A 25,407-nucleotide genomic window follows, 5' to 3' on the forward strand; every position below is an offset into this window, starting at 1 on the left:
CTACTCACTGTGTGTTAATGCAGCTCTCTGCATTGAATCATATCTGTTATTAACCTCTGTCTCTCTTCCACAGCGTGTCTTTATCCTGTCTTCCTTCTCTCATCCCAACCAGTCGCAGCAGATGGCCCCGCCCCTCCCTGAGCCTGGTTCTGCTGGAGGTTTCTTCCTGTTAAAAGGGAGTTTTTCCTTCCCACTGTCTCCAGACTGCTCACTCATAGGGAGTCATATGATTGTTGGGCTTTTTCTCTGTAAGTATTATTGTAGGGTCTGCCTTACAATATAAAGCGCCTTGAGGCGACTTTATATTGTTGTGATTTGTCGCTGTGCAAATAAAATTGAATTGAAAATTGAATTGTGAAGGCCACACCAGAAGCTACACAATTGGGAAGTCAGTAACGTCAGACACCAGCATCTTTATTTTAATTTTAATGCACATTTCCACAAACATGCAAAGACATGCAGCTTGTGGGGATAGGTTAATTGGATAATCCAAATTGCCACTAGGTGTGAATGTGTGAGTGAGTGTGAATGGTTGTCTGTCCCTATGTGTTAGCCCTGCGACAGACTGGCGACCTTTCCAGGGTGTACCCCGCCTTTCGCCCTATGACAGCTGGGATAGGCTCCAGCGCCCCCCGCGACCCTGAAAAGGATAAGCGGCAGCGAATGGATGGATGGATGGATTTCCACAAACATAAATAACAACACATGTCCCATAAACAATTTCTGGTTAATGTTTTACTGGTGCTGGAGGTCTGTTGGACTGCTGAGGGTAACTGGAGAGAAAATGATGTGTTGTTTTCATTGGGCGTTAAGGCGTCTGGGAAGGGATCTCAGACCATTTACATCCTGGGCCATCTGACCTCAGGAAATCACATGATAAGGTGGGGCCAGGTTTCACAATGAACACACCCGAAACCCTGGCTGATTAGGACCCACATCCGCTTTCACACCTTGGCTCATGTGATTAGGTAGAGGATCATCAGGGGGTCCTTTGTCCCTCTTTGGGGGGAAACTCCCACTGGTTTTAAGTCTGGGACTCCCCACCATTGACCCTTAGAACTGAAGAAGCTTCTCGGATGAGAGGTGAAACGTCTTCAAGCAACTCAAGAAGTCCAGACGCTTTTCCTTCCAAGCTCCTTAGACTACGATGACCTGGATGACTGAGAACCTTCACAGACTTAAGTATTAAATTAATAGTTGGTTTTCATTCTTTGTTTTTAGATATTTTTTTTCTATTCGTATCCCCTCGTGTATTTAATTGGCCAGTTCAGTCCAATTTACTTTGGGAAATATTTAATCTGAGGTAGGGATGCACCGATACCGGTATCTGGTATCGGCCTCGATACCACATTTTCTAAAGTACTCGTGAAAAGTTCCCCGATACCGAGGACTGATACCACGGTCTGAGACCTGTCTATGTTTGAGCGGCATGTAAGGGGTTAATCACAGGCGCCGAGTGCCTGCCCCCAGGCCCCGGCTGCATCTCAGAGCTGGGAGAAGGCGAGGCGAGACAAGTCAGCCGTGTGGAACTATTTCAAAGTGAACGAAGACACGAAAACAAAGGCGGACTGCAAATTGTGCTCATCGAAATTGTCCAGAGGAGGCTCAAAAGGTAGCGCATTTAACACAAGTAATTTAATCAAGCACCTAAAATCCCAACACGACAACGAGTACAAAGAGTTTGCCCACGCTTATTTACCCACGCTTATTAGCACAGAGGAGCATAGCTGATGCTAAAGCAGTGGGACGGAAAATAGTTGGGCATTTTAAACATTTTAAACGCCTTAGCCTACTCCCGCCTCGAGGACATTCAGGGACAGCTCAACCAGCCAATAAAGAGACTGCAGCAGGACGTACAGACACGCTGGAACAGCACGTATTACATGACATCAGTCCTATTTTTCCACATATTAATACATTTATGAATTTTGTGCAGGTATAAAGAGCGCTTCTTCTCCAACACTGCTCCAGAGGCCAAGCTGCACCTGAAGCAGGAGCTTCTAGAGGTGAGGCAGAGGGGAGTCGGGCAGAAGCTGCAGAACCTCCTGCTAAACTGTTCCTCAAGGCCCAGGCTGCCGCTGGCAGCAGGTGCTGCCATTGAGCTCGACACATACCTCGGAGAGGCCCCAAGCCCTCGTGAAGACAGTCCTCTGAAGTACTGGGGTGTCAACAAAATCAGGTTCCCCACTTTGGCTAAAATAGCCTGTAAATAGCTCTCAGCCCCATGTAGCAGTGTGGACAGTGAAAGGCTTTTTAGCTCAGTGTCACACATTATAGATGAAAACAGAAACAGTCTGACTGCTGATGATGCAGAAAAGCTACTTTTCTTAAAAAACCCTGCCACTCACTGTTTCTCTCCATTTAGTGAGTCATCTTAGACTTGATGTTAATACCTACCTCAGCTGCACTGACTGCCACAGTTCTATGTCAGTGGATGTTGTTAGTTTATTCACATATTGTGCACTAAATGGCAAAGATGTTTATTAATGCCCCTTGTGTTGTCCAAAGCGGCAGAGTTTAAAATAAACTGAAAAATACTTGAGTTGCACTGTCACTGTTTACATTTTTTTATAATTATTTATTCTGTAATATGTTGCATACAACATGCTTTTATTTTAAATAAATGTTCTTAATTCCAAACCAGTCCCTTGTTTGTTTGTTGTTAAATTATAGGACTAAAGCTGTTACCTGTAAATTTAAATCATGTTTTTATTAAGTACTCGGTATCGGCGAGTACTGAAATGCAAGTACTCGTACTTGTTTCCAAAAAAGTGGTATCGGTGCATCCCTAATCTGAGGTAAACATTTTGCTTTTCATTTGACCCCTGACCTGTCTGCTGTAATGCAGGAGGCAGGTTTATGACCTATACTGCAGACAGACACCACAGGAAGCCTTCCTCCATGTTTTCTTTACAGTAATTGATTCAGCCAGTTTAAGTCTCCTTTGTTTTTGTGCATTAGATCACTGTGTGGGTTGTGTTGAGTGCTTATGTATTTGTAAGTAGCCATTATGACTTGACTAGTGGTGTTTATCTCTTTTAAGGGTCTAGTATCATCAGTTAATTAGTTTTTACACTTTGCAGGCACTTTGCTGTAAATACAACAATGCTGCTGAAAACTCTAATTTAAATAATTACTACTGATGCACCTATCAAATAAACTAACATTTGCACAGGTGTTGAAATGCTGGACTCTTCCTCTCCTAAATCTGTGGCAGAGAAAAAATGTTGCAGGAGTGTTTTTTTACATGATATGTAAGAAAAATAAGAAAAAGAAAGAAACCCTGTGATTTTAATGTGAATGCATTACTGACATCTTATCCAAACACACATTGTGCACACCACTTTATCCCTTATTACAACTGCAGCTTTTATTAGTGCATGTTCACGGGACTTCTGATTCTATAGGGTCTTGACAAAAGTCTCTGCAATCAATTGATTACAATCAAGTGATTCAATTGAAACATGGAAATCAGCATTTCACCATTTTATACTATACATACATGTTTTGCTTTCAAGACTGGACAGGAGTGGCATGTGGGCGGCATTGTAGAGTGTGTTGACAGGAGGAAAACTTACACGCTCAGTAAATCACCCCCGTCACTACCTAAACCTCAAAGTCTCTAAACAGGAAGTGCATCTGCATGAAAGCTTCTGTTTTATATGCAGACAGATGACCTTTTGATGTAAAACCTTTCTCTGTATCTAGAGAAACACTTTAACTATATATTCAACTATATAGTTTAACATTTGGTCCGTAACTATCATTTAAAAACAATAAAAAGGTTTAAAAGAATATACATAGGCGGCTATAAAGACTGCAGGTCAAACATCGTGCAGATACAGAAGGACCTCCTGGGGTCCAAAATGTCGCACTATTACAGAGCAATGCTTACAATAGTCTTGCATGGTTAGCCAGTTAGACAGATGCAAATGTTAAAGTGCTAAAACAGACATGTAAATAAAATACAACATCATGTTAGCAGCTTATTGGTATTAATGTCTCTTAAAGCTCTCCATGACCTAGCTGCATCTTAACTCTCTGAGCTGCCACAGTCTTATAAACCCACCCGCTGTCTCAGGTCAGCTGATCAGCTGTTCCTGAATGTTCCCAGGACTGAGCGTAAACTTAGAGGACATCGTGCTTTTGCTGCAGCATCTCTGAAACTGTGACACGATCTGCCTTTAGAGATTAGACAGGCTTCTTCTCTGCCTGTTCTTAAATCACTCCTGAAAACTCATCTCTTCACCCTGACCTTTGACACCTTGTAAGATGTTGGTTTTTAGTTTGAGTTTTTTAGTTTATTTTTGCTGTTTTATCTTGTTTTGAAATATAGGGCTGTTTACATTTTTTATGTATTATGTGTTTTATTTTTTTACTGTTATGTTTTATTCTATTGTTCTTAACTCATTTACTGTACAGCACTTTGGTTTTGTCCTGGGTTTTTTAAAGTGCTTTCTCAATAAAGATGGATTGGATTGGACTGGAAGATAAACACTTTAGTTTGCAGTACTGTGGTGAGTTCACAGTAAAGCACTGTGTTGGACTGGCGCACAGTGATTGTGGCGTTCATGGTCAGTGTTAGGTTACCTCAATTACAGTGGATTCATTTGCATTTAAGCTGATGATGCTTCGATTAAGTCATCAAATTTCACCTTTATATCAGCTCTATAAGCCAATTCTCAGGATACTGTTAGTGTAGGAAATGGAAAGACAACCAAGATATCTGTGAAACGTCTGCTTACATCTTGAATTCAGCTCCGGCGTATGTGGTAAGTTGTTAATGAGTGACTTTAATTTATTATTTGTTCACATGTGGCTATACACTCTACTGAGAATAAGCATACTGTCATGATATGAGTGGATCTTCAAAATAGACATCGAAATAGGTCATGGAGAAAATAAGTATAAAAAGTAAAGATCTTATTAGGAATAATTCAAATTCAAATTCAAATTCTATTTCTATACACAACCATACACAGTATGACATGGGGGTGAAATGCTTGTAGCTGTACAATGCCCGACCATTAAATGACAGAAGAAAAGTTTTACAATATTTACAATTTACTACAAAGATTTACAAATTAACTTAGGAATTTACAGTAAAGAATGTGCAAATAGCAGAAGAGATTATAAAGATAAGGATTATAAATTATAGGAATTATACAGTGGGGCAAAAAAGTATTTAGTCAGCCACCGATTGTGCAAGTTCCCCCACTTAAAATGATGACAGAGGTCAGTAATTTGCACCAGTGGTACACTTCAACTGTGAGAGACAGAATGTGAAAAAAAAATCCATGAATCCACATGGTAGGATTTGTAAAGAATTTATTCGTAAATCAGGGTGGAAAATAAGTATTTGGTCACCTCAAACATGGAAAAATACTAATAACACACCAGGAAAAAGCCAACAGCACGAGTCCTGAAAGGCTTAAAGAGAAAATAAACGCACAAAGAATGAAACAAAAAAGCACAAAACCTCAAAACAAGAGTGAATTAAATCTGAGCGACACACAAAGATGCTAAAAGCCCCAAACATGAACCTGTGAGGTCATTAATACCTGTGTGTGTGCATGTTTACATGTCTTTGTGGGGACCAAAATGCCCGTCCCCACAAGTTTGAAGACATTTTTGAGACTCAGAATGTGGTTTTAGTGTCAGGGACAGTCAGGTCAGGGTTAGGCATTCAGTCTTAATGGTTAGAGTAAAAGGCTGAGGAGAGCATGATGTCAAATAGATGTCCCCACAAGGATATGAAAACACAACCGTGTGTGTGTGTTACTGTGAATTTGTGAGACAAGTGAAGATTTCAGAATCAGTGAGAAATGTTTCACTTCCTGTTGGTGAAGAAGAGCAGACTCCTCTTCAGCCACAGAAATGAAGAAGCTTTTATTTTGTCAGCCTGACAAACACGAGCTCAGCCACGAGCAGAGGCGACCCTGCAGAGGTGAAGGTCACAGTCAGAATCAGCGCCAGAGAACCGCACAAGGACGGCCTCATTGGTCACGGCTGAGTTCATTATGTGATGGTAACAAGCTGATTATTACAGAACAGGAAACACACGTCTGCTCATCAAACACCAGCTGCTGCTGCTTTTATCAGTCTGCCAACAAAACCTCACAAGAAAGAAGTTTTTGTGAGTTTGCAGCGTTCCTCTAAACTGAAAACTAAAACAGACTGAAAATGGGAACACGCACCCACACTCGAGAGTCAGGCAGCTTAAATGTGTTTGTCTTCATCTGTAGTTACGTTTCATTGGCTGGAAATGTGCTAACTGGAATCCTTCATGAGTCCAGATGAACAAAAACAAGTGTTTACTGCTCCACGCTGCACGAATCTGAATCAAAATCACTCAGACGCGCCCACGTAGGCATTCCACTAAAACCATGTGACCACCTTCACCTTTAAACCTGTCGTGAATATAATTTTAGACTCTTCACTTTATTTTGAAAGAACAGATTTGCAGGAAGTGCGGCTGCTGCAGAAACTCTTCACTTTTCACTGGCTTTAATCTTGAAGGTTTCTCCAGATGTGGAACATTCATGCTAAACATTCAACATCTGACGACCGTCTCCGTGTAAAACACTGACAAACTCAAACTTTATACGGTAACTGACAGATTTATTCCTCCATTTTCAGGCATTTCACAATGAACTTGGATTAGTTTGATGATTTTATTCACGTTGGTGAATAAAACCAGCCAAGAGGCTGATTCCTGCAGAGGAGGAGGCAGAGTGGAAGAATCTGCAGGTTCTGTCTCTAACACACAACCAGAGCTTCAATCATAACGTGCACATAATAAAACCATGATAATAATAATGGATTGGATTTATATAGCGCTTTTCAAGGCACCCAAAGCGCTTTACAATGCCACTATTCAGTCACTCTCACATTCACACACTGGTGGAGGCAAGCTACAGTTGTAGCCACAGCTGCCCTGGGGCAGACTGACAGAAGCGAGGCTGCCATATCGCGCCATCGGCCCCTCTGGCCAACACCAGTAGGCGGTAGGGTAAAGCGTCTTGCCCAAGGACACAACGACCAGGACAGAGAGCCCAGGGATCGAACCGGCAACCTTCCAGTTACAGATACGCTTCCCAACCCCCTGAGCCACGGTCGCCTCCCCCTGATCGACTCTTTTAGCCTGTTTCCTCTGGATCGAACAGGATCTAACAAACCCCTGCTTCTGCTGGGACACTGGTCAGCATGGGAGGAAAAAGATGGCTGCCGTGTTGCTGTTTCCTGTCTTACACCAGCGTTATACTTCCTGTATCTGTGGGTCTGAGTTTTTAATCAGAGGATGAACTTAAAGCTTTCAGTCTGCTCTACAACCCACCACCTATCCACACGTCTGCTAAGTGGACTGGAAATCAGTAAAACTTCTACCAGACTTTAGTAAATATTGCATTAAGATGAGCAGACAGATTTTAATCTCAGCATCGTGCACACAGATTTTTCAGGACACTGGAAGAGTTCCTGCCGTGGATTTAGATGTTAGTGTTGTGTGGATGATCCCATTCTGTGATCTTTGTGTTACTAACACTGATGCTTTTACACTTTAGGACCCTCGAGACCTCTGCTGCTCAGCCGTCCTGATCGCTGCCTCCACTTTAACCAGAGGCTGTAACCTCTGATCATTTCACCTGCACCGACAGTAAAACTCTTCTCCACAAACGTGCCATAAACCCATCACAGCTTCATCATCAGCTCAGTCTCAGCAACATGCAGACGACCGAGCAGCAGAAACTCTGCAGGGAACGTCTGAAGTCTGTTCTTCAGTTTTCCCAGCTCACTGTTTATTGAACATGAGACAGAAAAATAACTTCACCTTTAATGTGAAACGTTTATCGCCTGTGACATGTTTGCAGGAAGTTTTCATGCTGTGATTTAGTGTCACAGCCATAAATATCACACAAGGTAAAAACTACAAGTCCCAGCATCCTCTGTGTTTAGGGAGGAGCAGTGAAAGTGTTGATCCTCCATTCAGAGTAGTGATGGGATTTCCGGCTCTTTTTAGAGAACCGGCTCTTTCGGCTCCAAACCGGCTCTTCAGGTTGTTTTGTTGCTTTAATTAATTTATTATTAACAATAATATAAAATTATGCACAAAAAGGAATTACTAACGTAAAAAAAAGTGGTTATGGTAGATATATGCGGTGGCCCCTTGAGACAAAACACGTACAAACTCCAAAACACATTTCTAGCATGAACTGAACTTCCAAAGCAGAGCTACTAGATCACTTAAATTACACAATTGAAAGCATGTGTGTATTGTTTGTGTATTTATACACAGGCACTCATATATATATTCAAATAATTTAAAAAAATTTTTCATTTACCTGTTACTACCACACACCAAATCCAGTCGTCGGTACTTGCTGGCTTGTGTAGCCACTAGGTAACAAAAGCTCAACACTGCGCCCAGCATCCTGGAGCACTTCTGTTGTCTTTTGTACGTGTTTTGAGTTTTTATGTGCTTCTGAGTTTTTATGTGCTTCTGAGTTTTTATGTGCTTCGGAGTTTGTATGTGTTTTGGAGTTTGTACGTGTTTTGGAGTTTGTACGTGCTTCAGAGTTTGTACGTGATTTGAAGTTTGTATGTGCTTTGTCTCTAGGGGCCACCGTAAATATACTTTTATTTATTCACTCCACATAAAATGTAATAAATAAATCATATAATACAAAAATCAACTATTCACATTTCAACTTTTAACTGTTTAAATTTTCAGCTTTTTCCTTTTACAAATTTAAAGTGAGACAACACAACACAATTAAATATAAATTAAAATATGAAAACAAAAAGAACATGCATATTCTCTGTCATATGGACCTGCATGAATAAACTTTCTGAATCCTTTATCATCTCCAACTGAAAATAGTTGTGGATGATTACTATACCTTTCTAATGTGACGTTGTTGGCCCTGCCTCTTTCTCTCTCTCTGCCTCTGTTCCTGTGAAGCAGAAAAAAAGTGCAAGAGAGAGAGAGAGAGAGAGAGGCTGAGAGAAAGAAAAAAAAAACATGTGACGGCTCATGATAAGGAGGCGGCTGCGTTGTTCACGTCTACGATCCGGCTCTAAGAGCCATTTCGTTCGCGAACGACCCATCACTAGTTCAGAGCAGCAGGAGGAGGAAGGTGGAGCTGAGGCAGGTGAGTGTTAACATGAATATGTTTCTTCTTATGACATAAAATAATTCCACACTGTTCGTGTCTGTGGGTGAAACGTGAGGCCGGTCGGCTCCTCTGAGCGCTGGTTTCCTGTAAGTAGAGAGGAAGTGAGTTTAGCTGAGAGAGCAGGAGGAGAGTGAGAGCTGTGCTGAGGCAGCTGAGTGTTAACACCGCTCTGACATTACTGTGTCTCTGTGGCGGGAACAACAGGCTCCGTCAGTGGAGGCAAAAATAATCAGACTTTGGTTTTTCAAAGGAAACTACTTTATGTTGGGAGAAGCCGCGCGCTCATTGGATAACGGCTTGTCAATCTCAAGTTATTAGCCAATGAGCGCGCAGGTTCACAGTAAGACCCGCCCTTATCACGACGTCTTTTAAAAACTAAAATGGCGACAGAAACTTTTTTTTTTTTTTTAATTAAACTTTATTTACAAACAACAGTATAACATACAAGGCACCATAATTAATCCGATTATGTTACATCCTTGGTTGAGCATCAGAGGCGGAGCCAGATATTTGAAACACCCGGGGCTTAGCCCAAAGAGTAGTATGCATGTGGGACTTTTTTTTTTTTTTTTTTGGGGGGGGGGGGGGGGGGGGGGTAGAAATGACTGAAAGATTAATAGGCTCTGTTGAAAAAAGAATGACTTCATATAGGGAAAAATATATATCACATGTGCAGGACACCTTAAACGAGTTTTTTAATTAAGCAGCAAGGCAGAACAAGGTCGGGCCTGTATCAAGACACGAGGACTAAACCCCAATTCAACCAGACCCAGAACTGATCCAGAATTAAAACAGGACTACAACAGTTCAAAATCAGGACTACTGAGGACTTAACCAAGACAGAACCACAATCAGAACTAGATGATAGCACTAAAAATCATCATAGACCTGCACTACACTTGTTTTTTAATTCTACCAAAGTCCACTATTTAGATTGAGAAAAGTTTATATAATTATTTAGCCTTGTTGTACAAACAAGCCTGCATAACTTAATAAATACAGAATTTGAAAAATAACAAACCTAAAAAGAAACACTAGGTACGAGATACATGAGGACCTATGATACGCTGATACTTTTGGTAAACAACCATTTGACTAACATGTGTGTCTCACCTGCTCTTGTTCATCTGTTCTGTCCTCGTTCTCCTCTCTCTCCCTCTTTGTGCTGACAATCATCAAATATACAGTTGAAACCAGATATTTACTCTTCAGATAAAAACACTTTTTTAATTGTAACATCAAATCAGACAAAATGTTTATTTTTTTAGATTGATAAATATAAAAACATATTTGTTAACTTTAAGAGTAAAGAGAGAAACTATCTGTATTTCTTAATAGCAAATGGCACCAAATTGTATTCAAACTGAGCCACACTTATGGAGCTCCACAGTTCTTTTCCTGGTGTTTTGGTTGATATCTCTTGATGTTCCCATGTCAAAGAAACAGGCTCTGTGTTTTGCCTTATATGCATCCACAGGTGTGTCACCAACTTACTCACATGGACTCTACTAACCTATCAGAAGCTTCTTCAACTCAGAATGGAATCGTCTGGAGTTTTCTTATTAATTAACAATAAACTTAATGTATATGTACTCCTTAATATGATGAAAGTGATAATAAATAGACAGCTCTGTCTCTCTTTATTCTGACATTTAACTAATTCAAAAGATATTTCAATATTTATCTAAAACAAAAGTTTACTCTAAATTGATGTTGTACAGTAAAAATGTTTTATGTTTTCTCCCTAAAGTGTAAATATCTGGTTACAAATGTGAATATCCTGCTGTGTACTGAAATCCCTCTTGTTTTGCATAGAAATATACTGAACAACATACAAAGCATAATATATAAAATAACATTTACCTGAGTTTTTTCTTTGAAAGAACCCTCTAATGTCCATTCTTATATTTCAGTACATAACTGAAACCGATTTAGTCGGGGAGGGTAAGAACTGAAAATATGAAATAAACACACGTAAGCTAAGACTCTCTAAAAAAATAGCATTTGTTCGGCTTTTCATTTCGCCATTTGTTGATTCACTCGAAGAGCAAGTAACGTAATATTGGTCAAGTGATCAGTTTGATATCAATCTTTCGTGATGCACCGTCATATTTACATTATTTGTACAGTACGAATGATTTTCTTTGGTACCTGGTCAAACTTCAGCTCTCCTTAGTATGGCTGGCTGCGTTTCTCCAACAGCGCACTCACTGCTGGCAGCAGCTGCCCCGCCCCCTCGCTCAGTCGCTTAGTGCCTGAGCTCGGATCATACCAATATCAGGGGGGGATTCACGCACAGTCGTAAATTCCCACAGTGTGCACTATGTGCTTCGAATATTGTGTGTACTTTTTGTTTGATACAGTTGTCAGCCAGGCATCTAACTATGAAAAATTACACTCCAAAAGACCCCGGGCTTCTGACAAAACAACCCGGGCTTAAGCCCAGTAAGCCACCCCCACGCTCCGCCCCCGTTGAGTATTATAGCAAAACAAACAAACAAACAAAACGAACAAAAAAACAAAACAACAACAACAACAAGAAGCACAAAGCTAAAAGAGTTAGCACAAAAAGAAAGAACAGTCATTGAAGGATTTGAACCAAAGGCAAAAAATAACGTGCAAAAAAAGGGCAGTCGTGATTATAAAATAGGGAGTTTTTTTTTTTTTAACATAGGTTAAACTCTTTAAATAAAACAACAAGTTTATGGGCTTTCTTGTTATTCACAAGTTTCAGCGATTTAGCCCAGAGTCTAAAGTCATTCAGCCATCTGTTTATACATGGTTTAGCTTTAAAGTATCTGCATTTGTGAAGAAAAAATTTTCCCATCGTAAAGAAAACTCCCTTAAAATATGGACAATAACAAACCTGCTAAATTCCTTCCAGAATCTCTGTGTAAAAGAACAGTACCAAAAAAGATGTGTCACAGTTTCTGGATGATCCCCACAGAAAGTACAATTAGTATTAATGTCCCTTTTAAATTTTACCATGTAGTGACTGGCTGGATAACATTTATGTAGAATTTTAAATGAGACTTCTTTCACCTTATTTACAATCAAATATTTATGGGGGACCATCTAGACTGTCTTCCACTTGATATCTGGAACATATCGGTTCCAATAAGATATTACATATGGGAGAGAGACGATATCTTCTTGGAATAAACTACGTATTCTCTTATTGCTGTTACCAAGTTCCTATGAAAAGCAGATTTTTCCTATTGGTGACTCAGCTGGATCAGGGAGAGCATAGGTGTCAAACTCTGGCCCGCGAAGCCATACCAAATTACTATTAGAGCTGGCCTACTGGTATTATACAGCTAATATATATATATTGTTTAGTATTAAGCTTTGCTTGTTCCATATTCAGTTTTTCAGAAAAACTTGTTTGAGTCCATAAGAAGAGATTCATTCTTAAATCTGGAGTGTTACAGGAAAAATGATTCTATGTTTCTTTACCTTCTTTTAAATGTACAAAGATGCCTTTTGTCTGCCCTTTGCCTATGGTTAGATTAGTTTAGAATTATCTTTTTAGACTTTCCCAGCAAACACATCTTGTTTCTGGGACATATTGTTTTAGATTGTTTTATCTTCCCTAGCTCTCTGCTGACGAGACTAGCACCATATATGGAGTTGTTTTATTTTATCTGTTTATTATTTGTTATCCTGTTCTCACTGTCTCTGTGCTCTGTGCCTATAAAAATTACCAAGCCACTGTGCATGGTGTGAGTTGTTCTTAGCAGCTCACCCGTGTACACGTTTGATAAAGAAAGTAACTTTGTCTCATTGTGTCTTTATTTCTCCTGGGTCTTTTACAGAGTTTTCCCCCAACATTTCTTGGTCCTTCGACAGCCGGAGCGCCTCCATCGTGTCCCATCTCCGTGACCAGTCCACGTTGTTCGTCTGTCGACAGCCCACACACTAGGTGTGTGGTCAAAGACCAAGGGCGTTAAATTCGAGTCTTGGCCAACGTTTTAGAAAGCGACCCACGGTGGTGGGGCCCGATCGAGGTGGACCAGACCCGGCGACACCGACCAGGTAGATACAGACACACTGACACAATCTTGCGTAAAAGCGTATTTTAAATTCAGGGAATTTAAAATAGCGAAAGTAGCTCGTCGCGACTGGAAGCTCCCCACCTCTGTGGGTTTAAAGTAGCTCGTCGGCTGGTAGCTTGGAGCTCGTCGACTGGAAGCTCCCCACTTCTGTGGGTTAGGTTTGGAGCTCTGGGTAGCTCCCCCAGCTGGGTCTAGACAGGGTCTAGGGAATAAGTAGCTCGTCTACAGAAAGACTGGCAGCTCCCCTTATGATAAGGGTTCCGATCGCGCGAATAAGTGTGAATGTGAATGTATGTGTGTGTATTGTTTTAATTAACGGAGCAAGCTGAATTTTCACGGTCCAATAAGAGACTGAGCTGCTCCTACTGTGTTTTTCTTTTACTGCTATTCACTGACGTGCTGGTGAGTTGAGAGAACGGTCGAGTTCCGTCTCGTAAAGTTCACACCGCTTTTGGAAATAGTCCGAAAGTAGAAGGGCGTGTGAGCAACCACTCTCGTCTCTAATACCAGCGAAGGTGATAGCAGCTGTATTGTGTATATATTACTTAAACAAAAATAAGTAAATACATAAATAAGATGGGTAATCAAGCAAGTGAAATTAAAACTCACTCCTGCTGACGAGCAGTGGTGAGAAAAGAAAAGTCCAGACGCCGGACAAAAACAGAGAGAGATTTAAGAAAACAAAATATAAACAGTCAGAAGAACAGAACTCAACTGCCAGTTTAGTAAAACCAGAAGACAAGACACTGTGCAGTTCCCACAACCCTTTTAGAAAGCCATCACTCATTCCTGCAGCCGCATCTGCAGCACCACCCATATCAGGAAGAACATAATAATCCCTTATTAAGTGAAAACTAGAGATCAAAGTAGTTTGAAGTAGTTTAAAAGGGTTGAAAACAGACCCCACTGAGTAGATATAAATATAAAAAGTACGAAATAAAGATGAACAAAGGGAAAATTACAGTAGAAATTATCTTTAGAGTATTTGAAATTAATAATAGCAAGGATAACAACCTGTAAAGTGATATTAACAATGAAACACAGTTGGCATGATGACCATGCCCAGCATGTATAAAATGAATATAAAGCAAATAATTCACACGAAAATATTTTAATAAAATAAATAAGGTATATTAAGGCTGTGTCACTGTTCAGCCAAGGACAGTGTGTGAAAAGGTAACTGTCTCCACCCTGGGAAAAGGATGATTCTGCAGGTCATCTGAAGCCCTTGATGGATACAAAATAAAATATAAATAATATATTATAATAGACCTGCCTGGTCCGCCATGCAATAGAGAGAACAAATGTGACCGCAGATTAGATGAGTTCTAAATTATCTGTTTGCTGAATAAGATGATCCTAACTAATAAATTGGCTCAGTAGTAGTATAGTGGTACACACTGATAAAATATTATAATATGCTATTGCTGTTATATAAGACAAAGAGGATAATATTAACAATGACATAATATTAATATGAAGAGGCACCTTAATCGGTTATGATGTGAGGTGAATAATTGTTAAGCAGTAGTCTGCATCAAGCTTAAGGTTTGCTGAAACTCAGTGTAATGACATGTGAGATGAAGACAATACAGAGAATAACTAAACTAATGAAGTGCATAGAGGCACTTGACCAGCTTGAAACTTATCATTCTAGAATGACACATTGCTGAGATATAGAGCACACCTATAATAACAAACAATAAGCAAAACCCTGTAGACAACAGCTAAAACTACAGGATTGAGAAGCTGAATTAAATATGTAGACACTGCTAAGCTGATGAGCATGTTCCACATTTTCTTTTTATTTATTTGTTTCTTTTAGAGCAGAAGCTGCTGTAACACACCCAAAGAAAGACTCTAGGTCTGACCAACCGTCTCAGTCGTGGGCAAAAAGATGTCAGTCAATAAAATTCTAAAAGATAATTTATTGACAAAAAATATATCAAGAGATAAAAGATAAAACAGTCCAGTGTCCCACTTAAGAATTGTATAAAAACACACAGTCCCAAGGCCAGAGCCAGCTATGCCACACAGCCAAGTTGCACCCCACATGTTGCCTCTAACAGGGTTAGAAGTTGTCCTTGGAGACCCACCACCCTGCAAGCATATAGTCAGTGGTCACTCAAGCCTCTGCAACTCTGCTGCCTTTAGGCTGTGGCATATAATAGGCCCTGGACTGCACAGAGAGACAAAACGACACACTTAATATAAAATTCATAGCGCAAAACCAATCCATCCCAATCATATCTGATTTCATCACATTACATACCTGCACAGAGAGACAAAACAAAACAGCAGTGTTTGTAGTGTGGGCTATAAGTAGACCAGTGTGTCAGTGCAATCAAGTACACCTGCCTCTAATTAGTCCAACCCCATTCCAGCCATTGGCTCACCAAAAATGTGACACACACAAAACCACTCCCAACCCAGTGCAACTTCACACAATAATATGGAGCTGAATTAACACAGGCACATTAGTCTACCATGTTACAAGCTGCATGCTATTAAAAGCCAACATATGCAGACTTCTGCCTTGTTCGGGTGGCAGCATTTTTCTTTTTTCTTTTGTGTCCTGACACGTTTATGTTTTTGTTTTTCTTTGATTATTTTGTTGGTTTTGGAAACGAATTTAAACGAACTTGTGACCATACTTGAGAATCACAGTGACACATAGTGATTAGGCATATGATTGAAAAATGCCTAGGTTTAGAGCTGTGAGCTATGAGCTGTGAGCTATGCAAAGTTAAATATATATATTTGTATAAATGGGAAACAACCCTAACTTGAAAGTTTGAAATGTGTGAGATCCATGCATTGTTTGAAGAACTAGAAATTATCTAAAACTGCCTTAAGTGAAAATGTAGAGTTGCATCTATTCTCCCAAACAAAAAAACAAAAAACAAAAAAAGGGAGAAGCATTCTGTAACTTAAAAATAAGGCTGACTGTTGACAACAGACTAAAACACTAATTCGCAGGTGGCTATCAGGAACAGAGAGGCGAGCAAAGTCACAAACACCAAGGCCGCAGACAGCCACGCAGAAACAGCAGATAACATAGAGACAACGCCTGCTAGAACCGTGGAGAGGAAGGTCACTTCACACGAGATTGTTGCGCATGTGAAATACACAAAGATAAACAAATAACCATTTATGTAGACAGCCAGTATGTTTTCTCTGCTGTGCATCATTTTGCAAAAAATCTGGAAAACCAGAGGAATGATTACACCAACCGGCAAACCAGCATGCCAACCTCTTACAACGCCTACTGACTCTTTCATTACTACAGGCAACAATTTTGCTGACAGAGCAGCAAAATAGGCGGCACAACAGGCAAACATCACATTGATGGCAGTACACACACATCAGATTCCACTGGATGTGTTGAAAAATGAACAAAAAGCAGCAAGCACAGCAGAGCAGGCAAAATGGCTAAAACACGGTGCAGTTCTGACAAACGACTTAATGATGTGTTATGGCAAGCCAGTGTTGCCAAAAAATTCCTCCACAAAATGGCGGCATTAGTGACTCATGGCTGTACGCATTTGTCAACGGGGGGACTGACCAGTATTGTCAACTCTCATTTCTAAACTGTAAATTCTACACTGTAAATTTTGAAACCTCAGCAAAACAATTTGTCAGAACGTGCATGACGTGTCAAAAAAAAAATAATATAAAAGAGGCCGTTTTCCCACACCACCTTATCTTTTTCACACAATCCATATGGACTTTATTGAGCTAAATGAATGCCAAGGGTAAAAATACGTCCTAGTGGTTATAGATGTATTCTCAAAGTGGCCAGAAATCTACCCAGTGAAAAAGGCAGATACAATTTCAGTAGCAAAATGTATGTCTAAGTTGTAGGAAAATAAAGAGATGATTGTAAATGACGAAGAATGTAATGATGTCTATCAAGTGTCTTGCAGATCACAGCCCGGTGACTGGGTTCTGATCAAAGTGCTCCAAAGGAAAAACTGGAGCTTGCAAAATAGCGGAACGACCATCTTGCATCCATCAGAGCCAGTAAGTGAAGCCATCTAAACACAGCTGACGGCAGGCTTGCCCACTTGTTGTGATCTCGCCCGGTGGAGGGGTCAGCTTTCCTGGCCGGGGGGTCTACTCGCGACAGGAGGGTGTGTCCCGTCGTCATGAGGTGGTGGCTCTTAACAACTGCAGCGGCCCTGACCATGGCCGGGCTCCTCATCTTTGCTTCCGTGAGGGACAATAAGTCACGCTATATGAAGAAAAGGCAGACACTGTATGACAAAGGAAAGTACACCAAGTTTCCCCATGGCTATGCCACTAATTTCTGGTGGCAGTTTATGAACACTACAGCTTACTTGAATAATAAAACTGACTGCTATGCAAATACATATACACTTTCTGCCCACCGAGGAACGAGAGGAAGTGTATGGACTGTTCACTCAACGAAACCTGTGCCAGTAACGCGACACTGATGAGCCTCAACTGTCGCTCCAACTACAGCTACCGAATGATACTACAAACAAAGACTCATTACCAGACAGGATGTGCACGGACGGCACCAAGCAGTAAAGGAACCAGAGTTTCGCATCTGAGGAGGAGTGAAATTCTTACAGAGCTTGATCCCCGGCATTGGAGTTGCCGAGGTGCGGGATCATGTGGAAATCAACCGATATGCTCTGCTACGACACATCAACTTGACTAAGACCCTGGGAACCGCCTTAGCAGGAGAACAGCAGGCCATCAGAACGATGGTGCTGCAGAACAGACTGACTCTAGACCTGCTAACAGCATCACAAGGAGGAGTTTGCAAGCTGATCGGGGAAACATGTTGCACTTTTATCCCTGATGGATACGAAACTGGAGGAGACATTTATGAAGCTTTGCAGAATTTGTCCATTCTGCAAAAATATGTCACTGACCACACATCTGGAGCAGCTACACCGCCATGTCTAAGAGTAATGATTTCAAAGATGATAACAACTACAATGACTGCTTATGTTGCCGTGCCTCAAGAAGAACAGCATCCAGTTGCAATTCTGTTAGAGGAGAACTTGTAATAACAGCTAATGAATGACGTGGTGATTAAAAATGACTTGTCAAGTGATCACGCACTGATTAAAACATTAGTAGGTTATGCAGGTTTTCATCCCTTTATTTTTTGAAGTTTTCAGTTTTAAACATAAAGTTTTTCATTTTAAATATAAAGGTTTCATCCTTTTATTTTTGAAGTTCTCATCCTTTTATTTTTTTTTAAAGTTTTCATTTTAAATATGAAGTTTTCATCATTTTACATATAAAGTTTTCAATTTAAGGTTTGCATCATTTTAATATAAGGTTTTCATCCTTGTATTTTTTGAAGTTTTCATTTTACATATTAGGTTTTCATCATTTTTAAATACAAAGTTTTCATTTTAGTTTTCATCCTTTTATTTTTTGTAGTTTTAGTTTTATTATTTTTTCTTGTTTATTCCACTTGTTATTTCATTTACTATGATTTTCATTTACTATGTTTTTCTTTTTATTATTTTCTTTTGTTTTATTCTTTAGACCAAATGACTTCCATTTCTGCTATGCTGACATTTTGAAAATTAAAAACTTGCTAAAGATGCTTAATAAATAACCTTCACAGACAATTGTTGTATACATTTAAAATAAGTTAAAACAGGAGGGAATGTTACAGGAAAAATGATTCTATGTTTCTTTACCTTCTTTTAAATGTACAAAGATGCCTTTTGTCTGCCCTTTGCCTATGGTTAGATTAGTTTAGAATTATCTTTTTAGACTTTCCCAGCAAACACATCTTGTTTCTGGGACATATTGTTTTAGATTGTTTTATCTTCCCTAGCTCTCTGCTGACGAGACTAGCGCCATATATGGAGTTGTTTTATTTTATCTGTTTATTATTTGTTATCCTGTTCTCACTGTCTCTGTGCTCTGTGCCTATAAAAATTACCAAGCCACTGTGCATGGTGTGAGTTGTTCTTAGCAGCTCACCCGTGTACACGTTTGATAAAGAAAGTAACTTTGTCTCATTGTGTCTTTATTTCTCCTGGGTTTTTTACAGAGTTTTCCCCCAACATGGAGGAAGATTTTTTTTTCAGTAAATATTAATGTTAGCCCGCGACCTTGTTCCAGTTTTGAATTTTGGCCCACTGTGTATTTGAGTTTGACACCCCTGAGGGAGAGTGACTGAGGTAGATATTGAGCTGTCAGTGTTTTTATATAATATTAAAGTCCCTGAGGGTATGGCACCAAGCACCATTGAGAATTCCTGAACACTGATTGGAAAATTATATAGTGCAATAAAGTCGTTGTAAGTAAGTAGTTGTCCCTCTTTATTAACCAGCTGAGCCACCAATAGGATCCCATTTTGGACCCAAGTTTCCAGGAAAAGTGATTTATTTTTATATAAAATATCTCTGTTGTTCCAGATAAGGTATTTGTGAGGTGAGAAGTTGTGTTTATAAATGAGGGTCCACGCTAAGAGGACCTGCTTATGGAAGGATGAAAGCTTTACAGGGAGTTTCTCAACATTGTAATTACAATTTAAAACAAAATTAAAGCCACCAAAACGAGAGAAAATATAATGTGGTATAAAGTTCCAGATAGAGGTAGGGTTTTTAAGAAAATGTTTGGCCCAATTAATTTTGAAAGTGTTATTTAAAGTAGAAAAGTCTAAAACGTTAAGCCCACCTGATTCGTACTTATTCATCACAACAGTTTTTCTAATATAATGCGTACGGTTTTTCCATATAAAATTAAAGAGCATACGGTCAATATCTTTACTAATTTTCTTATCCAGATGTAAGGAGACAGCAGCATATGTTAATCGGGATATCCCTTCTGCTTTAGTAATTAACACTGTACCTTTCAAAGACAAGTCCCTTTGCAGCCACTGGTTGAACTTTTTTAGGGTTTTCTGTATAATTGGAGTGAAGTTTGAAGAGAATCTTGATTTTTGGTCTTTGGATATTAACAGTCCCAAGTATGTGACTTCTTGTTTAACAGAGATATTACAGATAGTATTTGCAGGGCAGTCTTTAAATGCTAGTAACTCACACTTTTTTAGATTTAGGCATAAACCAGAGGCCTCAGAGAAATCACTAATCACAGTAAGAGCTGGAGGGATTTGGTTTGCATTCTTCAAGAAGAGTGTGGTGTCATCGGCTAACTGGCTGATGACGAGCTCCTTATCAGCTATGGTGATTCCTTGTACAACACTGTTTGAAATATTAGTTGCAACAATTTGTGTACAAAGTAAAAATAAATATGGTGAAATAGGACATCCTTGGCGAATACCACGTTTCAGGTCAAATCTCGGGGTGGAGCCGTTAATCATTTTAATAGAACTATTGCCATTTGTGTATAAGGTTTTGACAGCTTTACAGAAAAACTTGCCAAAGCCAAATTTTTCCAAAGAGTGGAAAATAAATTGATGTTCAATTGTATCAAAAGCCTTATAAAAATCCAGGAAGAGAATGAAGCTATTGTCAGATACCAAATCAGAGTAATCAAGTAAATCCAAAACCAGTCTAATGTTATTAGAAATGTGTCTGTTTCTCATAAAGCCTGATTGTGTCTCATCAATAATTGTTTCCAAGACCTCTTTAATTCTGTTAGCAAGTATTAAAGCCATAACCTTATAGTCATTATTGAGCAGGGAGATGGGTCTCCAATTATCAATAAAGAGTAAGTCTTTGTTTGGTTTTGGAATAAGTGTTATGAGACCTTGAGTTAGAGAAGGAGGGAGGATGTTATTCTCTATACTTTCTGTAAAAACCTGCAGTAAAAATGGAGCCAGGAGATTAGAAAATGATTTATAAAACTCTGCAGTCAAACCATCTGTGCCGGGAGATTTATTGGCCTTAAGTGCAGAAATGGAATTACAAACTTCCTCCACAGTCAGAGGGCTGTCACAATAACTTCTATCTTCCACAACAATAGATTTTAGGTTTTTAATATTATTGAAAAATCCTGTTGAGACAGCCTCATTATATTTTGAGTTGTATAGTTTAGTATAGAATTCGGCACAGAAATGTGAAATTTCTCCAGGATTGTCAGAGACAATGCCATTAATATTTAGTTGATGAATAGAGTTTGTTTTTGATCTGTATTTTTCAAGTCTGAAAAAGTAAGCAGAATTTTGTTCGCCCTCCTCCAGCCACCTCTTCCTGGATCTTATGAAAGCACCCTCAGCCTTGCGTCGTTATAAACCGTCCAATTTATTTTGAAGTTCTAGTAAACTTAATTTATCTTCCTCTGAGATTTCTTCTGGGGACTTCTGGTAATAAGAGGCAATTCTGCTTATTACTTCTTGTTCTTCAGCTTTCCTTAATTTAGCAATTTGACTCCCATATCTTCTCAAGAATTTGCATGCTTCAAATTTAAAAAGTTCCCAATTGGTACAAAAGGACTTCTCTCTGTTAGCTTTGTTCCAATAATAAACAATTAATTTATTAATCTGCATGTTAACCATTTTATCTTTTAGTAAAGAATTATTTAACTTCCAATAAGAGAATTTATGAGGTATATTATCCAGTGTAAACATTCGGACGTTAATGTAAATTGCTCTATGATCAGTGAGGGGAGTGGCAAGTATATTAACAGTAATATTATCTTTATCAATACAGTCAGAAACAAGCCAAAAGTCAATACGTGATTGCCTGGATCCTGTCTTATTGCTCCAAGCAAAGAGTCTATCATCTGGAAATTTTTCTCTCCAAATATCCACAAGATTAAATTTTCCCATGAAATTTTTTAAGTTTGCACTGTATGAAGACTGCTGCCCTGGAGGCCACCTATCAACCGTATTGTCTAAAGCAATGTTAAAGTCTCCACCAATTAAGAGGACTGAATTTGGGTATTTGGAGAGCCAGCAATTAATTCTTTCTTCTAAGGAGTCAAGTAATTTATCATTTTCAGTTTTATTATTGTAACCATATATATTTACTGCAATGAAAGTACTGTTATTGTGTCTGATTAGTGAGCAGAGGTAGTGTCCTAAGGTGTCACAGTCAGAGTGTAACACATCTACAGAAAAATAATTTTTAAGCGTGACAACTCCAGCAGAACGCTCAGAGCCATGGGACAACCAGACTTCATTACCCCATTGTGATTTCCAAAAATTTGTATCAGCAGGTGTGGAATGACTCTCTTGGAAAAAGCAAAAATCTGTTTTAAATTGTTTGGCAAATAAAAACAAAGCTTTGCGTTTACATGTTTGTCTTAAACTCCTGGTATTAAGAGAAACAAATGAAAAAGACAAAGTTATTAGAAAAAAGAAAGAGAAAAAGTAAGTTCTAAACTTCTACAACTAAGAATAGATCTATAGGATAAGGGGACCGGGTGCTGCACAATTTAGGTAGTAGAACAGTAAAAACCCTGAGTGACTAAGCTTATAAAAATACAGTATTTAACTATCTGCTATGGTTTAAATATAGCATTTTATAGATAAACACACTCTTCAACACTAAATAAAACTTTAACCTGAGGGTGAAAATATCAAGTTCACCATGTAAACAAGCTTACAGAAATGTCATTTCGGAGACTGAATAAGCGTCTCTATGAAGGAGGGAAAACTTCTGATCCACTGATGAATCCTCGGCCTCCCACGAAATAAGCCGGCTTACCCTCCTTAGGGGCTTTGTCTATCATCGGCCACAGTTTGTCACGACGTTCTCTGTCCTCCCTGGACAGATCTTCAGCGAACCTCAAATGATTGTCCTGCAGGTAGGAGGATGTTTTGGCTGCTTTCCATACAGCATCTCTGTAGATTCGGTAGGTGAACTGCACGATGATGCCTCTAGGTCTGGTGCTACCTTGTCGCTTGGCTCCGAGTCGGTGTACGGTGTCGATGACGTCAGGCAGCCTATGATTTTGTTCTGGCAGAACAGACTGGCATATCACAGTCACCTTTCCCCTTGCGTCTTCTTTCTCAGCCTCCCTGACTCCATGTAGTCTGAGATTCCACCTCCTGGAATATCTTTCCAACTCAGAGATTCTCTGTTGGCAGTTGTCCACTCGACCTTCCTCTTTAGTTACTTTTTTTTCCAAGTCGCAAACTTTCCCCTTCATATCTTTCATTTCCGCGCACACAAAATCAATCGTCTTTTTGAGACCCTCAATCTGGAGCGTATTCTCTTTCACCATGTTCGAGTTCTCTCTCACCATGCTCTCAATGTTATCAGACCTGGTGTTTATTAGTGCCGACAGACGAGAAATTATCTCATTTACATCAACTGGGTCAGAGTTGCTGCGTTCGTACATCACCTTCTTCGGAGCTGGCGATTTGAGAGGTGTAACAGGGAGAGGTGGGAACTCATCCACTTCTTCTTCGGCTAACGTGAGTGCCACCGTAGTAGCTGCGTAGTTATGGAAGCTATCCATTAGCACGTTGCTGGGCGTAGCACTCTCCTCGTTAGCATTCTCAGGCGCTATCTTAGACTTGGAACTTTCCAGTCCCCTTTTCGCTCCTTTCTGATTAAGCATTCTGCTGCTTCTTGCCCTATGATTGCTGCATCTTCTCTTATTTAGTGAATTGTTAGTGTTAGCAGCATAAAGTTGAGGTTTTACCGTTGTTCACGAACTTTCTGTGCAGAACTCGGTAGAGAGCGTCTACTCACTCCGCCATTTGGCACACCCCCGATCGGGTAGTGACAGTGTCCAAATTCATCGGCTGCATCCTCCCGAGGACCCGGCCTTCGCGGCGTACGTGGGCTGGGTCCTCAGAAGGTTGGATATGCTGGAAGTAAACAGCTGGGGAAATTGGACGGTCTAGCCTTCTGATTAGCGTCACCGCTGTCTCGGTGGAGTTTAATAAACTCGGCCGTCTGCTCCTTGCTATCTGCAATATAACAGGACACTGGAGTAAATTCTCGACCGTCTCATACTTCTGTTTAATCAGTTTTCTGTTTGATGTTTATTCAGCTGTGTAAAAACCAAGGAGGAACCCACCCGGGGGATTAATAAAGTTTTATTTTATCTAATCTAATCTAATAACTTTAATCTCAGCCAAACCGATTTACTCACGAACAAACAAAACACTGAAAAAAGCCAAACAATAACACTTTTAGGTTGTCTATACAGGCACGTGCAGAGGGGGGGGGGGGGGGGGGGGGGGCTAGAGGGGCTTGAGCACCCGCCCCTTTCCTGATGGGTGCCCAAAGTGCCCTTTTGTTGAGGCAACTTTTAAAAAACTTTTTTTTTTTTTAATTTATTTTTATGTGTGTGTGCGTGCGGAGTCCTGTCTGTGCCCTTCAACAATAATATTTAACTATTAATCATAGTTTTGCTAAATAAAAGGATCTGGCTTGCATCAGTCACATGATCACATTTAACCAATGATCGCCCTCGACGGCAGAACGCGCTGGTTACGAGCCGGGAACGAGCTCACAAAGAGCACGCGCATTTTTAGCGGTCCGGAGCTGTAGGAGAAACACAAGTTAACTCAGAGACACAGACTGATGCGACAAACCCAGTAAGTAGCTGTACAGCGTACACTGTAGTGTGTAGCACACAGGAGTATTGGCTTATTACGTACACGTTGGTAAGCTGTCTTGTGGCAATTTGACGAACTGAAACAAACGAGCGTGCTGTGTGTGCAACAGCGCGACAAACATTACCTGTCCTTTTATTAACTGCACAAGTAGTGCTGGTCATAGCTGCTGGCTACCTGTGTAAGGCTGTCATGGGTCTGTAGCTCTGTCACCGTTTTAGGGAACATATTTAGTTTTAAAGTAAGTTACAGAGCATTTCCTGCCCTTCTGGGGGGATTATATTTCACTAAAAACGATCTAATATACATGTCCACATAATTATGCATTATTATAATATTTTAAAAAACACACGCTGTATTTTAAAGAACATACTTTAAGAAGCAGATTATATTAGATTTATATTTTAAATAAGACAAAATTTGGATTTTACAGCAGTAAAGTTATTGTATCTCTACAGTTTAAAAATGTAATAAGCTTTGCCCCTGCACAGAGTGGATAGTGAAACAAATGGAATCATCATAAATACATTATTTCATATTTATTACTTCCCCCTCCTCATTGCTTTATTATTGTAGCTCTAGTAATAAATAATAATGTAAGGATTCTGGATCAGCACCATGATGCCCATAGTATATACAGTATTCTGAAGAAGGTCTAAAATGTCACTGTGTGTGCATGTGTGTGTTTTATTTAGCTGGA

The 25,407-nt window shown here is 39.7% G+C and overlaps 1 long non-coding RNA gene across 1 annotated transcript; it reads left to right on the forward strand.

Annotated features, from left to right (window-relative positions):
- Positions 1-8,987: 8,987 nt before the first annotated feature.
- Positions 8,988-19,240, forward strand: LOC146548096 (uncharacterized). The gene is made up of 3 exons (XR_014890906.1): positions 8,988-9,149; positions 12,989-13,208; positions 16,208-19,240. It is a non-coding gene; the product is annotated as an uncharacterized LOC146548096 (long non-coding RNA).
- The last annotated feature ends 6,167 nt before the right edge of the window (positions 19,241-25,407 follow it).

This window comes from Mchenga conophoros, linkage group LG23 (assembly GCF_057382185.1).
Source record: "Mchenga conophoros isolate Kocher_MC1m ecotype Shallow Benthic linkage group LG23, M_conophoros_male_GT1.1, whole genome shotgun sequence".
NCBI lineage: Eukaryota > Metazoa > Chordata > Actinopteri > Cichliformes > Cichlidae > Mchenga > Mchenga conophoros.